Source organism: Chrysemys picta, chromosome 2 (assembly GCF_011386835.1).
Source record: "Chrysemys picta bellii isolate R12L10 chromosome 2, ASM1138683v2, whole genome shotgun sequence".
Taxonomy (NCBI): Eukaryota; Metazoa; Chordata; order Testudines; family Emydidae; genus Chrysemys; species Chrysemys picta.
This window is the reverse complement of record NC_088792.1, coordinates 97715509-97732853: the sequence shown is the minus strand read 5'-3', so window position 1 is coordinate 97732853 and position 17345 is coordinate 97715509. Positions and strand designations below refer to the sequence as shown.

Below are 17345 nucleotides of genomic sequence, written 5' to 3'. Positions count from 1 at the left end.
TCATCTGCTTCTAGTTTAAAAAAAATCATTTAGTTCTGTAGTAATGAACATCTTGAGGTGTCAAGACTAGTGCCTTTTGATTATAGATTTATCACCTTGTCAGGATACAGATTTGCCATTTAACCTTCCAGTCTCCAGTTCCAGATGATAGGCTAAAGACCCACAAAGAGGGGCCAGTCTGTGTTTTTTTTTTTCCACATAATTCAGAAATTTTAGTGTTTTAAGGCAAAAGGTCATTAGCCAGACCACTGATTAGTGAGGACAGCTGATTAGCGCATGTTTTCTTGCTAAAGAAAGTGCCAGGGATAAAAGCTAATTCTATCCCTTCATTAGTTGGGCTAGCAGCAAAGGGGAATGTGCACTCATCAGGGTGCAGATCAAAGTGTCTCTCTCACAACCTTAAGTCTCACCAACTGCCTTTATTTTAACAGAGTCTGATTGTTAATAAAGATGGAGGCTAGATAAGAAAATGAACGCTTGTCTTTATAGTTGTTAAGTGAAAAGTTGATGGTGGGGGTTTTCAGCTCTCCTCTAACATGACATTTCAGTTGCTACATTCTCCCCCCAACCCCAGTCCTGTTCAAATCCTTTAAGCAAGTTAGTCACTCATCTTTTGAGTGTGCAGAGTATACAGCGTGCTGCTGACAGACTTGCCTGCAGGAGAACACAGAACATGCAGAAAGAACTACTACTGTCAAGCAGTAGCCTATAGAAATATTAGTTTGCATGTCATTGGTGATTTGACTCACACGTTATAGCTTCTAACACATGTAAATACAAAATATATGAATGAAGAGACTTCTGGGAGCATATGGCAATTGTGTGAGTGCACTGTACTGCTGCAGAGCTGAGATGCAGAGAGTTCTAAGATGACTTCAGTGATGACACATGCTACTTTGATCCCTGACTGGCTGCTGTGTCCCTTCCTAAACAGGTCACAGGTGCTAGTGATACTGCATGGTATCTACTGCAGAACTGGCAATAGGTTCTCAGCCTGCGACTGAATTGTTGTCGTTGTTTTTTTATTACCTTTCTAGTCACCACTGTTTAATGTATCTAATATGCCCACACCTTGACCATTAGCACCTGGCTACCATTGTTGTGACATGGCCTGCACAGAAGCATTGGTTTGGGAGCAAGGTTCTTAGTCAGTTAATAGAAAACAAAAGATTGCATATAACTAGCATGCACAAAGGAGAGGTTGGGGGATAGTTAGTCCTGTAAAACCGCAAAAGTGCCCAAAGTATAAAAACATCAGCTGGGCAGACCTACTTCACTGCTGCTAAGGGAATTTCTTTACAGTTTTTTTCTTTTTGGTTTGTAAAATCCCTCAAGCAATTAATACCATATAAAACCCCATCACATTTCTGCTTACCTGTAATAGATTTGATACAGGAGGACAACTAAATGAATGAGCATCTGGCTAAATTTATAGCAAAGAAGACAGACAGACTTAATTTTTCATATTAGTTGCATCATTTATATATAAAAGATGTGCTTTTATCAAATCAGTGATTGTATTCAGCTTGACATTTTTAGTAGTCCTTATGAAGAACACTGAATAATGTAATCACATCCCAGTCCCACTGTAGCAACAGGTGAAGAAACAACCAGAAAGGCCGTCCACTGTCTTCCGCAGTTTCTTGCCAGCTTTGCTGGGCAGATGGAGAGAAAATACTGCTTTAATCCAATGTAGCCGGGTATGTAAACATTCACAGTAATTCCTTAGTTTTCCTGTGGTTGGAAAATACAGACTTTTCAAGATGGCTAATTTGTGCTTCTATATATACCCACTCTGTATTTAAAAGTGTGGGTAGGTTTCCTGTAACACAGGAAAAGGGAAAATAATTTTTTTTGAAAGAGGACATCTGTATATTTTTATTGTAGCAAAAAAGAGCTTTTAAGTCAATTGTGTGTGGAATGCATGTCCGCTCCAGGAGCTGCAGTTATTAGAAAAGGCTCAAATACTTCACATTTCTACATGTAAATGTGCGTGTCTCTATATATGTGGGTTTGGGGGTGTTTTGTTTTTTTGGGGTTTTTTTTGTTTTTTAATTAAAAAGAGTGATGGTAACTATTACTTCCAATATTTACAACATATGTGTGGAATAAATCCATCACTGAGGGGGTGATTGCTCTCTTGCAGAGAGTAGCGGGGAGATGAAGGTATGTTTTGAGTGGACTAGATTTTCAAAGAGCAGTGCTCAAACATATTCTGGGGCTGACAGTCCTTTTAATGTACCACTCTAGAGAACCTCAACCATTTAACATTTGAGAATGAGGGAGTGGCCTCCTGTTTGGGCCAGTGCCATTTGTCTTAGATTTGATAAGAGAGGGAAAAGATATCCAAGGCAGCACTCGGCAATTTTTGTTTTTCATTTCTATCTTTACAGTGAAAGAGTTATTGGAACCACGGTTCTTACATCCATTTAATCTATTGCATGAATCCGCTTTTTCTTTGAAATAGATTTTAGGGCAGATGACAAAATTGCCATAGTTTCCTTTCACATGCTACACCTTTTCTGTCCTTACTAAGGCCAAGTCTGCCCTACCAACTAACATTGGTATAACTACATCGCTCGGGTGAAGAATCCATGACCTAGAGCGATGCAGTTCTACTGACCTAACCCATGGTGTAGACAGCGCTATGTCACTGGGAGAGCTTCTCCCGTTGACATGGTGGCATGTTCACTAAAGCATTACAGCGGTGCAGCTTCACCTCTGCAGCTTTCAAATGTAAACCTGCCCTAAGGAAATATTTTTTTGGCATGGTTACAGATCTCATTGCATTTCTGAAGTTTCATACAACATTGGTTATTTTGCGTCTTGTTAGTGTAAATGCTGTCTGTAGAGGTGGGGTTAGGGTAGGTAGTTCCTTTTGTTATTCTCTCCCCAGTTTTAATTCCCATGCAATTTTATGGCTTTGCTAAGGCCGCCTGTCATTCTTCATGGAAAAAAATGAATCATTCCTGTTATAAACACTTTGATTTAAAACATACTGCTGGTATTCTTCCTGGGTATCGCAGCTCATCTGAAGGAACTGTTAGTTCCTAATTAGTAAAGCTCAAAGAATTAGCTTATGTAAAAGGCAGGGACACTTCAGTTGGCTTAGATTTAAAGGTCTCTGTGAAAGATGTTCACGAACAGCATGGACAGAATTCTGCTATCTCTGCAGCCCCAGTGAAGTGAGTGAGGGTGCAGGGATATAGTTGAAAAGAGTCCTTGCCCCACTTTTTCTACAGGAATGTGTTTCTGCTGGTGTTTGAAACTTACACTATTTTCTTGGGGGAGGGGGAATTTTACATTTTAAAGGGTTTACCTTGCAAGATACCGAGTGTCCTCAGTTCCTATTCACTGCATTGGGTGGGAGGATCAGGCCCTTAATAACTGCACTGGATCATATCTTGTAGTGTCAAGTGGCATCTCAGAATCAATGCAAAGTGACCAAAAGGCAAAGAGGAGCAGTTCAGGCTTGACCAAATTAACAACACAACGGCAGCTCATTGGATGTACCTGTTCATATACTGGAAAAAAAAAATTCAGCAAGTATTTGCCAAATATTTTTATCCTATTTCAGCGAATGCGAATTGTTATCTCAAAACTCCAGTTTGGGGGCATTAATAATTTTTTTTTCTTTGTTACCTACTCTTGACAGCCTTCTTTCTATTATGAAACTGACCCTATAATTGAGATGATAATAGTAGCCTAGGTCATTGCTGACTGATCAGTGCATGGAGGAACCCCCCGGCTGCCAAGAACAGATCTCTCCCACTTTCACATGGAATGGGAGTTAGCTGCATCTTTTGCAGTGTTCCCGTCATCCTCCTCCAGATCCTGTGGGGGGCACTTCCTTGGGTCTGTTGTCTGTCAGAGATATATGGCAGAAACTGAGTGGGTCCAGAGGAGACCTATATTATCTTTTCTGTTGAGTTACCCCCAGGGGTTTGTAGCAGACACCAGAGAATTTCCGTTACCACAACTCTGACCTCCTGTGGATTCCCAAGATTGGAGGGTGGCAGGGGGTATGGCCAGTCTTTGTGGGGCCAAACTTCACCTCTCTCACTGGACATTAGGAGGAGTGTATCTGTGAGGGATCCTTGCAGAGATTTACTCCCTAAGTCCCTCCTGCAGCATTTTCCATGGGAGGGATTGATCCAAGTCAGTAATAATACTGTGCATTTACAACAGTTTCTGGAGTGGGTTCAAATTAACATCAAGGAGGGGTTGTTTAAAAAAGTTAAATCCAAGCTTTTAATATATTTCATAAAAGAAAGTGTTTATTACAAAACTGAATGTTAGTTTAGTGCTTAGTAGAGTGGTGGGAAAATGGTTAAAAAAATAGCAAAAATGTTTGTCAAAATTTTGAATTTTGGAAGAATTTCAACCAGCTCTGGTGCTTTGCTGTCGTGGGGTGACATGTGCCTTATAAAAGTTGCAAACAGACAGAGAAATCTGTGTGTTCTCAGAACCAAACATGGGATCCGTGGCAGCTTTTGTTCAAAATTTTAGATGGGGCAGTGTATCCTCTTTAGCTGCAGAACTGCTCAAAAACAAAGTTTCTGAAGTTTGAAAGTGCTGCTCAGAGTTCAGCCTGCTGTTGTTGCTGTTGGGATGTTCAGCACAGTGCAACACTCCCCTTTGAAGTCCTGCCGCTGGTTTGGAGCCCCTCGCTGGAATGTGCTGTGCTCAGTCTGGGGCATCAGAGCGGCTGCCTCTGCCTGGACCCCTGCGCAGATAGATTCACAGCTGAGAATAGCACGTAAAAACAAAATAAAAGACATTTGTCTTTCGCTCCATTTTTGTTTCCTAATTTTTTTCAATCAGATTGTGCCGTAGGCACCTCAATGGCAAAAGGGACCTAAGAGATCCAAGAATAGGAATTGAGATAATGTAAGTTTTTTTGTTTGTTTGTTTTTAATTTTTGGCTTAAATAAATGTTTGTTTGTAAATCTTGACCTTGGATTTTATAGGGCTTTTACCCGTAATTTTATTTTTCACTGGAAGCCACAATGACAATGCAGTCTGTAGGACCAGTGTTTCCAATGTGCACCAAACGCACATCTGGGGGCAGATTTTCAATGAAGCTCTTCCATTTTGGCACCTAGATGCAGTGGGCCAAGTCCTTTTTAAAAATAAAGTTTTTAAGAAGGGGTGGAGGTGGGGGGGAAGAAACCCTTCCCGGTTGCATAGCCCTTTTCTCCCTCACCCTGAGAATGGAATGCCGTGCTGCTGCTCTTTTTTATGAGTCTCAGGCTATAGATATTAAAATATTTATCCATTCCGGCGATTTGATTTGACAGGTACATATTTAGATGCTTTACGGTTTCTGTTTGTTGTGTGTCTTTGGCTTTGCAGGAGACAACATCCGTGATTTAGAATTGAAGACTTCCTTTTTAAAGGTTTCTGAGCCCCTCGACATGTGGACCTTTGGGTCCCTGTGGGCATCTTGTCACTGCCTCTATACTCATGTTAGACAGACCCTGGTGGCCCTACATTACAACCGCTGTGCCTCCATATTTTCAGCAGCACAACACCGGATGGGGCACCCTTCACATTCTGTCAAATTCTGAGTTGGCTAGAGGGGTTGATGATGCCAAACAACTCTCCTCTCTAGTTGCTCAGTGTGCTGGTTTTGGGGTGCTTCTAGTCCTCTATACTCTGGAAACAAATGATAGGTCTCCCCCACGTGGCTATGCTGTTTGCCATCAAAACGCTATCGTGCTTGCTGAAGCATGAATTTTGTCTTTAGATTGTGATACTTTTTTTTGGTGATAAACAATATTTCTGTGTAGGAACTTTTCAAATGAAACAGCGTAAGTGTTTATGGCAAACTACAGGCAACTTGGTCTCTGACGATCTTTGTGTTTGTACAGCTCCTAGCACAATGGGGTCCTGGTCCATGACTGGAACTCTTTGAAGCAACCACAACACAAATAAAGAATAATAATAACAATAATCAAGAGCTGCAGAGGACTAGTTTGCAGTCTTGACTTGTAGCTTCACATTTCTCAGGCTACTCTGCAATGCGTGAGCTTGCTGAAGAAGACCATAGTGCTGCAGTAGTCTTTCTACACGTGGTCCCCGGGAGTGGTTGAAAAAGACTTCACTGGCTTGTATCAGGATAACTGAAAATTTATCCTATTATGTTCAGCACAGACTACAGAAAGCAAACTTTAAAGTTCAGCTTATTTTTAGTCCTGTCAGAGCAGCACCTTTCTGCTTTGTTAAGGTACTTAATGTGTTTTAGAAGTAGGCAGCATGGTTTCTATCTACACAGTACAACTTTATAACTGTGATACAACCCTTTCTCAGCACCATGTTTGACCTCCATTTGGGAGGCTAGACTTGAACATGGTTCTGCCTTAAGGCAATGTAAGTGCTTCTGCTAGTGAACCATTTTCAGAATTGCTAGTGGACAAGCCTTCATTTCTTTCGAGTGAGCTCAGTACTTAGGACAAGAGCCTCTTGACCATACTCTATGCTTCCTTTTATTCACACCTAGTTACCCAATTAGCTCGCTGTTAGCCACACCACTGCAATGTCCTTGCTCTTTGAAAGCTTGCATTGTAGCTTTTTACCCCTTATTAACACACTGCTTGAATCACTTACAACTTGGGTTCTCAAGTTTTTTCATAGCATGGACCACATTTCAATACAGAGATTAATGGACTCCTCTCCCTGCATTCACAGTTGCATAACTTGTGGCAAAGACAGCAAATGCTAACATGGAAAAGTAATATTAGAAAAATGCTTATGTACTTTTGGCTGTATTTTAATGCAGTTTCGCTGCTGAAAGTAATGAAGAGGAGCCAAACCATGTGGCCACCAGCAGTGTTCTATGGTCCACTGTCCATAGTTTAACGACCTCTAACTCTTTGTGGGTGGATGGGTGCTGTTCTCAGAAACTTAAATTTAAAAGGACAGTGATCCTTGTAAAAATAAATGAGCAAAAGGATATACTATAGTGGTTTTTTAGGCTTTATATTAATGGGGTTTGGGTGTTTCATGGCTATCTAAAGCACCATCCTAGCTAACAAAATGACATTTCAAAATTAAACTGCTTGTGTGTTGCTGTTTTGTACTAAGAGAGAGGCTGCAAAGAAACTGAACAATCCCCTTTTCTTGATTCTGTTTCCTCTTCCTCATTTCAACGCTGCCTTTTCCCAAACAGCAGTAGCGGCCTGGTTCAAAACCCAGTGAGGTCAATGGGACGACTTCACACCTGTGAGCTTTGTAGTTCTTCCTTCTAATCTCTTATCCTGCCGGTTGCCCGTATCTAGTCATAACTTGTATTTACAATGCCTAGGGATCCATTTTACTGTTTCTCAATTGGAGGGGAGTGTATCAATATTTCTATATCTCTAGCTTCCTGTAGCAGCAGTTCAAGGCCACAGCCAAATGACACACAACATATTGTGAAATAAATGGCTTAGTGTGGTAACAGCTGAGTGTAGCACTTTACCAACTGTTGAAGTAAATGGTTGATGAGGTAGAAAGTGTTGAAATAAATGTCATTCTAACACTTCATACTTTAAATTGTAAAATATTGCTATGTTTCATCATGTGCTTTTCATCTACCCACCTACGGATACGTGTTTGGAGGCATGAAGCTGCAGCCCTTATTCATGTGAGATGTTCTTGTTGGCATGAAATTGGACTACTCCTGTGTGTAAAGGGTGTGGGGTTTTGAGGTTTTTTTTGGATTAAGCCCTATATTTATGTCTAAGCACTCCACTGAGATTGTCAAAATTTTCATAGGATAGATCTAGGATATAGCGTAGTAGTAGGATTTTTTCTTTAGCAACTAGAAAGGAGAAGTGAGGCTTGGCAGGGGATTTCAAGCATATCCCAGCCTCCAGTTGTTGCATCTCTCAGCCCTCAGGTTTGTTGGCTTGTGAAATCTTTGATGTAGAGATTGGTCACTTTCACCTTAACTTGGGATCTATAGTTGTGTATTGTTCTGTGATTATCATGGTTTTGCAAATTTTCACCTTTTACTTGACATGTCAGCTATGACCTTTCATCTTGATCTCTAAGCACACAAATTCTACAAGCTCATACACAAATAAACAAAGCTGACTAGAAGAGACCTTTTGTGAATGAAATCCAAGTCAAGTTCTTGCACAGTGGTTTTTGTTGGCTGCCGAGGAAAGAGTTACAAAGACAAACAGGCATAACCCAAGCAAACCACTTCTGACCTGAGAGAAGTGCTTTTCATTTCTCTCGTGTGGAGTGGCACAGGGCATGTCATTTGAAAGAAAAGACAATTATTTTCCATCTAAATCAGCAACATGTAACAAATCACATGTTTAGTATACTGCCCTCCAGCTTCAAGTGTATTGTAAACTATGGACTAGATTGTGGCGTAGGCTAAAATGTCCTGGCAGGGTGTGGTTGTAGAAGCACGCTGCCTCAGTGGGAGTTCCTGAGGGCATTGTGTCTGAGGGCTTGCCTGCTCTCACTACTCATGTACACTGTTTCTGAGGGAGTGTGATCCAATGTGGTCCCTACCACATTCTCTCTGCTGGCCAGTAAAGAGGTTTGTGTGGCCATAGCATTTCTTTCTCCCACTTTGGGGATGCTAGTGCCTCTGTCTTGCACTGTCCTTGTGTTCCAGAAGAACAAGAGCTACTATTGTGATGGTTGGTGTAGGAATGGGAAGAATCCTCTCTTCCCCTTTATATATTTGCACAGTCTAGCCCCTGTGTACTCACCACCAATTCTATTTTAGAACTTCTGTGATGGAAGGTGGCTCCAGATGATGCTCTTTTCTCTCAACTTCTTCCTCCCAATGCATTTCTGAATTGGCGTGCCCTGTATAACGGCTTGTTTAGGGTTGTTTATTGTAATCTTTGCTGGTCTGTGTGTGTGTCTAGAATGAAGATCTGATGCTCTGTTCATTGGCTTGATTCATAACATCCTCCTTCACCCCATTTGGATAATGTATTTAATTCTGCCCACCTGCAATTTCTCACATGGTTTGAAGTGGGAGGACATATTCTTCATTTCCAGCTCCAGTCTGTTTGTATAATATTGCTATGAGCTGGTGCTGCTGTGGGGAGGAAAGGAACTTTGCCCTTCCCTCTACTTTATCCATGGTCTGCCCAGAGCTCAGCACCACTCCCCTGCGGGCTGTGAAGCCACCTCCAGAGCCCTGTGACCTACCACTTTCCTTGCCCTATTGCTGATGCTGTGCAGGCAGGAGAAAGGGGGTGAGGAGCTGCTGTGGAATTCGGTGCTGGGCAAGAGCTGGATGGTGGCAAAAGCTACAGCAGCAGGAGCTGCTTCTTCCCTCCCTCACTGGTGCTCTTCAGGGTCCTATTGACCCAGAAATTTTGCTGTTCTCTTAAGCTGTGGGATGCAGCCCAGTGGGCAGCCTCTTGAACCCCACTTCCAGGTTTTCCCCCCCAGCTGAGATGTTCTAGACTAGTGAGTACCAGTGGTGGGTTGTGTTTATGACATCATGCCTTATATAGGCCACTGCCCTGCACTCCCTGTAGAACAGGCTGAACCCCTGAGACGTGATAGTTTACAGTAGATGATCTATGCATACATATGCACCATTCATACACAATGGAACATACCCAATTTGCATGCATTTGTGTGTGTGTTGTTCATCCTTAACTATCGTGGGTGTAATGTATTTATATTCTATATGTGCACTACATGCATGCATCAGGTAGCAGAGCTCTTATTTTAACTGAAATGACTACAACTTTTATTCCTTTAGATGAATTCAACATTATTATAAGCTGGACACTAATATTATAGGATGCGTACATGCAATGCAGGGTGATTGTATACATACAGTTTAATAATTTAGTGTAGTCTCTGTGGCTTGTTGCTTCCTGGTTATTTTTTTTAAATGTGGTTGTTAATATACTTCTGCATTCTAAAGCTTTTTGTTTTTAAGCTATCTCTGATATGCAGCTTTCATAACTTGGCACCCAGCTACATTGAACCCCATTGTAAAGTCCCTTCGTGTAAAAGCCATCTAGTTATAACTCTCAAAAATAAGAGGCTTGTCTCCCAAGGACAGCTCCATATTGCGGGTAGAGTATAATCCTTAACATTGTTTTTTTGCTTTCAAATAGCTGGGGACAGTGAGTCAAGGAGTGAGAACTCCCTTTGTTTCATGTAGTGTGCGTTGCAGGGAAAGAATGTAACAGAGCAGAAAATGAAGAAAGACATAAAAGAATCTCAGCTCAAGGAGGTCAGATCCATCACAGGCTTAGCATTGCCTTCAAAGATGCCTGGGACAGGTGGCAGTTCAAGACAATCAGAGGAGAAACATCCGCTAGCACTGAGATAAGGGATTCTTGCAGAATCCTGCTATCTGGTCCCAGTTTGCTTTGATGTAACTCTGCTAGAGAAGACTTCTGGGAGCCGGCTACTGCTTCCCTCAGTGATAGGCTGCTGTTGTTCAGCCTTTTGAGGTCTCATTATAGTGGTCCTTGAGGATTAATCCTCTTTAAGGTTTACATGGGAATGGTTTTGTCTGAAGGCCCAGCCAGGGACCTGGGTACCACCTGTACAAAGCATTATTGCATTCTTTCATATTTTTTTTCTGCGTGGTTCATATTTAACAGTATTTGACAGAAAGCTAAAACCAAACATCTAGCCTTTTTTGGCTTCCCTCTTTGGCTGTTACTGAGTTTTTGTTGAGCACAGCTTGAGCAGTTCTTTGCAGACACTGAACCATTAGCAGTAAATTGTCAGTTTCCGGTTACTCTATTTAGCCTGCTGTTTTTGGCAGTTTTTCTTTTCTTTCCTTCCTTGCCTTTCCTACCCTCCCCCCCCCCTTTCCCCCTTTTTAAAGGAGGGAAGCTATGGTGCTGTTTGTCTGCAGTATTATAGATTGTCCCACTGATGCCTTATAAGTATGCCCGCAGTATTGTACTTTGTACTGTTTTGCTCAGGACTGAAAGCATCCAACACCAAAAGGCCATGAATAACATACTTATTTATGTTGATTTTATATAAAAAGAGCCTATTTGCAGTTACAGGTGCTTGCATACTATTATGAAAAACTTTTATGTTTCTTTTTAAGGAATAAGGTCCTGCTCCTGCTCCCAGTGATATAAACAACAAACTGTCAGTGGCAATCATGGATGAAGAATCTGGCCCTGTATTTTGCTATGTGAAAGGAAAGCTCTATTTTCATGTCTTGTTGACATATTTTGTTGGTGATGCTTGTACATTATTATGTGACAAAATGTGGATTTTTTTCAAGGATGGGGAAAAGGACTGTAAACTTGATTCTGAAAAAAAGTATTGTGTCCCCAACAGTTGGAAAAAAAATACGGTAACTTTTACTATTGTGCATTGTTTCCCTGATTAAACAAAGCATTGCAAAATCATTTTGATATGTTATGGCTTTAGGGTGGAGGTTGGGTAAAAATAATGGGAAAATTATATGATATTGGATATATGAAAATAATAAATTGGTGATTTTGACACAGAAAATCATATTACATTTATTGTTTTGGGGATACTGATGGGCTCAAGGGATTCAGATATAGCTCAGTTTAGTAATGACTGATAGTCTTTAAGATCAGACAGCTGTTTCCTCTGTGACCTACGTTAAACAATTTGGTGATCTCAATTCAGTTCATTGTTGGTAAGTGGTCACATGATTAAAAAAAAAAACTGTATCGCCAGCTGGCAATCTCAGGAACAGGCCCAGAACTGAATGGCCATGCCATCTCCAGTATCCTCTAATCCAGAGAGCTACTCCCACAGAAGAAGTTTGAGGCACAATAGTGGGATAAAGTAAGGAGGGTTGCATTGCTGTTGCCTGTGCCTGTTCGATAGCTAAACAGTGACTTCAGCTTTTAGAGGTGTCAACTGATCACTCAAGTACAAGTACAAGCGCTGTACTTCAGTTTGTTTGGAAGTTATCAGCAAACTTCTGTTCTACAGTTTTGTAGCTTAATAGTGTTCTCTCTTAATATAGGATTGTTTAAATGTGCATTGAATATATGTATATATAGCATGATAGCTTTATATGCTTACATAAGCCTTATAGGGATCCTTGCTGACACTGACACTGCCTATGGGGCCTAACACTTTCCATTATTAACACACGTGGCTATAACCTTCATCCATTCCTGAATTTCCCAAACCATGATAACAATTTAAAAGCAATACATATATTTACATTTTACTGTATTTGTGAATATTAATAAGCTCTGTCCATACAAATGACATAATTGTTTCCCTGCTAACTAATTCTAAGTGGGAGGAGCAGAAGAAGACAGAAAAGGGGAGAAAAGACCCATAAAATAAGTTTAATGAACAAAATATGTCATGGTCTGAGGTATTATAGAATCATTCAAGAAGTCTTGCCCTCCTAAGTAATGCAGTCATCCCAAATTCTTGGCAATCTAAGCTTTTATATATATTAAAAGAATACATACACCACCTTTTTGATTTATATTCACATACACACATATATTAGGACTGTCAAACGATTAAAAAAATTAATCGTGATTAGTCACACGATTCAGAAAATTAATCATGATTAATTGTGTAATTACACTGTTAATAATAGAATACTGTTTATTTAAATATTTTTGGATATTTTCTACATTTTAAAATATATTGATTTTAATTACAACACAGGATGCAAAGGTACAGTGCTCACTTTATATTTATTTTTGATTACAAATATTTGCACTGTAAAAAACTAAAGAAATAGTATTTTTCAGTTCACCTAATACAAGAACTGTAGTGAAATATCTTTATCATGAAAGTTGAGCGTACAAATGTAGACATGTATACAAAAAACCTGTATTCAAAAATAAAGCAATGTCAATTTTTAGTGCCTACAAGTCCACTCAGTTCTATTTCTTGTTCAGCCAATCACTCAGACAAACAAGTTTGTTTACAATGTCACTTGAAAGTGAGAACAGACATTCGCATGGCACTGTTGTAGCCGGCATCGCAAGATATTTATGTGCCAGATGCACTAAAGATTCATATACCCCTTCATGCTTCAACCACCATTCCAAAGGACATGCATCCATGCTGATGACGGGTTCTGCTCGATAACAATCCAAAGCAGTGTGGGACCGACGCATGTTCATTTTCATCATCTGAGTCAGATGCCACCAGCAGAAGGTTGATTTTCTTTTTTTGGTGGTTCAGGTTCTGTACTTTCTGCATCGGAGTGTTGCTCTTTTAAGACTTCTGAAAGTATGCTTCACACCTCGCTCCTCTCAGATTCTTAAACCTTGTGTCGAGTGCTTTAGAAATCTCACATTGGTCCCTTCTTTGCGTTTTTGTCAAATCTGCAGTGAAAGTGTTCTTGAAACGAACGTTTGCTGATTCATAATGCGAGACTACTATAACTTGAAATATATGGCAGAATGCGGGTAAAACAGACCTGGAGACCTACAATTCTCCTTCAAGGAGTTCAGTCTAAAATTTAATTAACACCTTTTTTTTTTTAATGAGAATCATCAGCATGGATGTATGTCCTCTGGAATGGTGGCCAAAGCAAGAAGGGACATATGCATGTTTAGCATATCTGGCATGTAAATACCTTGCAATGCCAGCTACAAAAGTGCCATTCAAATGCCTATTCTCACTTTCTGGTGACATTGTAAATAAGAAGTGGGCAGCATTATCTCCCATAAATGTAAACAAACTTGTTTGTCTTAGCGATTGGCTGAACAAGAAGTAGGACTAAGTGGACTTCTAGGCTGTAAAGTTTTACATTGTTTTGGTTTTGAGTGCAGTTACCTAACAAAAAACCCTACATTTGTAAGTTACACTTTCAGGATAAAGAGATTTCACTACAGTACTTGTATGAAGTGAATTGAAAAATACTATTTCTTTTGTCTATCATTTTTACAGTGCAAATATTTGTAATGAAAAATAATAATGCAAAGTGAGCAGTGTACACTTTGTATTCTGTGTTGTAACTGAAATCAATATTTGAAAATGTAGAAAAACGTCCAAAAATTTTTAATACATTTCAGTTGGTATTCTATTGTTTAACAGCGTGATTAAAACTGCGATTAATCGCAATTATTTTTTTAATTGAGATACATTTTTTTCAGTTAATCACGCAAGTTAATTGTGATTAATCGACAGCCCTTATATAAAGGATGCATGCTGGAGATGGGGAGGGAGAGTGGCCAGTGCTCCCAATGTTAGCATAAATTACTATTCTGTATTCATACACCTGAGTTTTTAAATGAGGATAATTGTTTCTTTTAGTTATTTTCCAAATAATAAAAATGCCTAGTAATCAGTGAGAGCACCCAACCTGAAAAAATATAAAACTGTAAAGTTCAGCCATTCTTTCATCAAGAGAGGAAAACAGTGTCTTAAAATGAGATAGTTGTATTTTCCCCACCTTTCCATAACCCTAACATAGCTAACAGTTTTTGCTCAAACTGAGAACAAACATGGAAAGCTCCACTACCGCCACACACCCCCACCCCTCCGTCAAGTGAAATTTGCAGGTTATCAGCTAAAAATAGGGTTTTAAAATGAAAATCTTGAAATAAATCTATTTATGGCAGGTGCTTCTTGGTACTTGTTCTAATATGTATATTACATATATTGAGAGTTTTTGCAGCTTTGGTGTCTCCATGCCTCTGGGTAGTTCTGAGGGTAGTAAATATTATATATTTGCAGCAGTCACCTGTTACTGTTTTTTTCCTCTGGAAGGAATGAAAACTGAATTGAAACTGATCTCAGGTTAGTCAGTGTGAAACTGATTAGGAGTCAGTAATTGGAAGCATCACAGTATCAGTGTCTAGATGATAAAAGGATATTTTGCATAGCAGTAACTCTCCTCATTCCTAAAAGGTACTACACATGCCATCACCCAGCCTATGGTTTGCTGCTGTTGTGATATGGAATGTTCTTTTGGGCTGAGCAAAGCAAATTTTAAAGTCCAATCCTGCAGCAATTTGCACTCAGAATTTATGTTACATTTAATGAGATGTGTAAGAATTTAGGATTTAGCCCTAATTTAATTGGTTCAGTGAAATCAACCTGTTTATTACAGAGTAGAACACTTGGCACAAATACTAACGATATTAACCAAGGGTTTGATTAAAATGAGGCTGGATCCAGATATACCAAAACGTCTCTCCTCAAAAAAACATGAAGGCCTCTTCATAGAAAGACACTTCCTCTTTCTTTGGACTTTTCTTCCTATCCAAACCTTTCCCCCCATTTTTTCCTCTTTTTCTCTGGGATGTCTCTCCCAGACTCTTTTCTACTTTTTCTAGACCTCTTTCACCTACAACCCTTCCTTCTGTTGAGCTCTCCATATGCTTTCTACTCTCTCCCATCAAGAACCTCCAGACATTCAGCCTTGCAGAGATAACCACTATCCATGCAAGACTCCATCTCTCCTCAGTCCGTGCTGTGGAACCTCACTTTACATAGCATCCCTGGAGCATCCAGAGTAGGGGAACCTCCTGGAAACAGAACCAAGCTGTCCAGGAGCTAGCAGGAACCTGTGTGGTAGAGAGGAATCAAGAAGTTATACATGCAGATCTCCAAGGATATGCAGGTTCAACGGGAGGTGGATCAAACTCTGTGTAGGCTGAAGCATTGACTGATTGCCGCATAGGAAGGATCCTTATGTTCTTCCTATCTGACAGCTCACAGACATCCACTTTTAGCTCAAGTTGTAGAGGCCTGTGTTTTTGAAGCTGTGGCACCAGTGTTCTAATCCTGGGTCTGCAGGTGGCCGTGGTTTATTATGGGGAGGTGATGGTCGCTTCTTAGTTAAGGTTACAGTCCCATTATAAGATGGATTTAAACCCACTTGTAGTGCAAAAAGAGAAATCCTCCTCCTTTCAGAGTTTTAGGGTTAAGTCTCATTAACATGCCGTAAAAATATTAATTCAGTTAAGGACTTTTTGAAATGAAAAGACTTAAATATGGTTCCTTTTATAACGTTTTTGCAAAGTCTCTGTTTCATTGTGTCCCTGAATTTACTCAGCAAAAGCCTTGTACACCACGACATTTGGAGAAAGAAAAAAGTAGACTTGACATTGGCTCATGCAACAGGCAGTTTGCAAGCGCGAGAATAGTAAAGTATTTCATTATATGAACATAGGCATGATGCTCTGTCAGTGAAGACAATGGAGAAAAAATGTGATGGAGAATATTTTCAGCATTGACTTCTGAACTGACCTGGCCTATTTTTCAAAAATGAAGCAAAACACCAGGATTATAACCACCAGATTAGAAAAAAAAGACTCCTCCCCATCTACTCCACAACAGATGTTGGAGGATTGTGCACAGGTCCAATTTCCATTTGAGGTAACTGGGGACCAGAGAGGTTGTGACTTGCTAAAGATCTCATAGGAAGTTTGTGGCAGAGCTGTGAATAAAATCGTTATTTAATGTATTAGACTCATGGCTTACTCATTAATTCATAAGGCCTTTCATGAAATCTGCTTTAAATCTCTATCCTTAGCTGTAAATTGGGGTAATTTCCCCCGTGCTCCCCATCTTTGTACACATACTAACTGCAAAACATTATTATTACCCAGATTTTTTCAGATGAATTTACTAAGGAACAGAGAGGATAGTGAATTGGTTGATAATCACTAATAGTAGGATAGGCATTGGCTATGGAACCAAAAGAGGCCCAATGGCAGATTTTCAACAAAGCAGACTGAAATCTAGACTCCTATACCCTGATTATGCCTCAAAATAAGTGTGCTGTTTTTCAAATTACTGAGAACATAGCAGCTTCCACTGAAATCAATAGAAGCTGCTTGGTGCGCAGCACTTTTGAAAATCAGACCACTTATTTTGAAGCCTAAATCAAGGTTTGTACTCCAAGCCCTGAGTCAGTTAGGTACTTTTGAAAATCCCTTCCTAGGAGCCTAATTTTTGGCTCCTATTTTTGAAAATCCTGGCCCTAGTTTTGAGTCTTGAAAATTAATTTGTTGTCATTTCATTTTCCTTTTTTAAAAGCAACTTTTGCCAGCATTCACTTTGAAGATAGATTGTACTGTGCAGGCATATGTGGCTAATTTAGCTACATAATGAAAGTGCAAGAGTTGTCAGGTGTGCAGTGAATGAGGCAGATCTCCATAGGAGTGATTATCAACTTGGCCAGCTCAGCTCACTCCTTTTAGTTTAATAATATGGTGGCCAATTCACTGAAAATTTAAATAATGATGACCCTGATTTATGAAAACACTTAAGCACCTGCTTAAAAGCTGTCCTAAAAGTGCTTAAATTTCATTGACTTCAGTTGGATTTAATCTGTGCTTGAACTTGCTCAACTGTTGCCCTGAACAGGGATGCTTTTATGAATCAAGGTAAAAAACTTCAAGTACCTGCACAAAGAAAGAGAA

The 17345-nt window shown here is 39.9% G+C and overlaps 1 protein-coding gene across 9 annotated transcripts in view; it reads left to right on the top strand.

The window, feature by feature from the left end:
• GLI3 (GLI family zinc finger 3) overlaps window positions 1-17345 on the top strand; it is a 244377-nt gene that overhangs the window by 81628 nt on the left and 145404 nt on the right. The window lies entirely within an intron of this gene.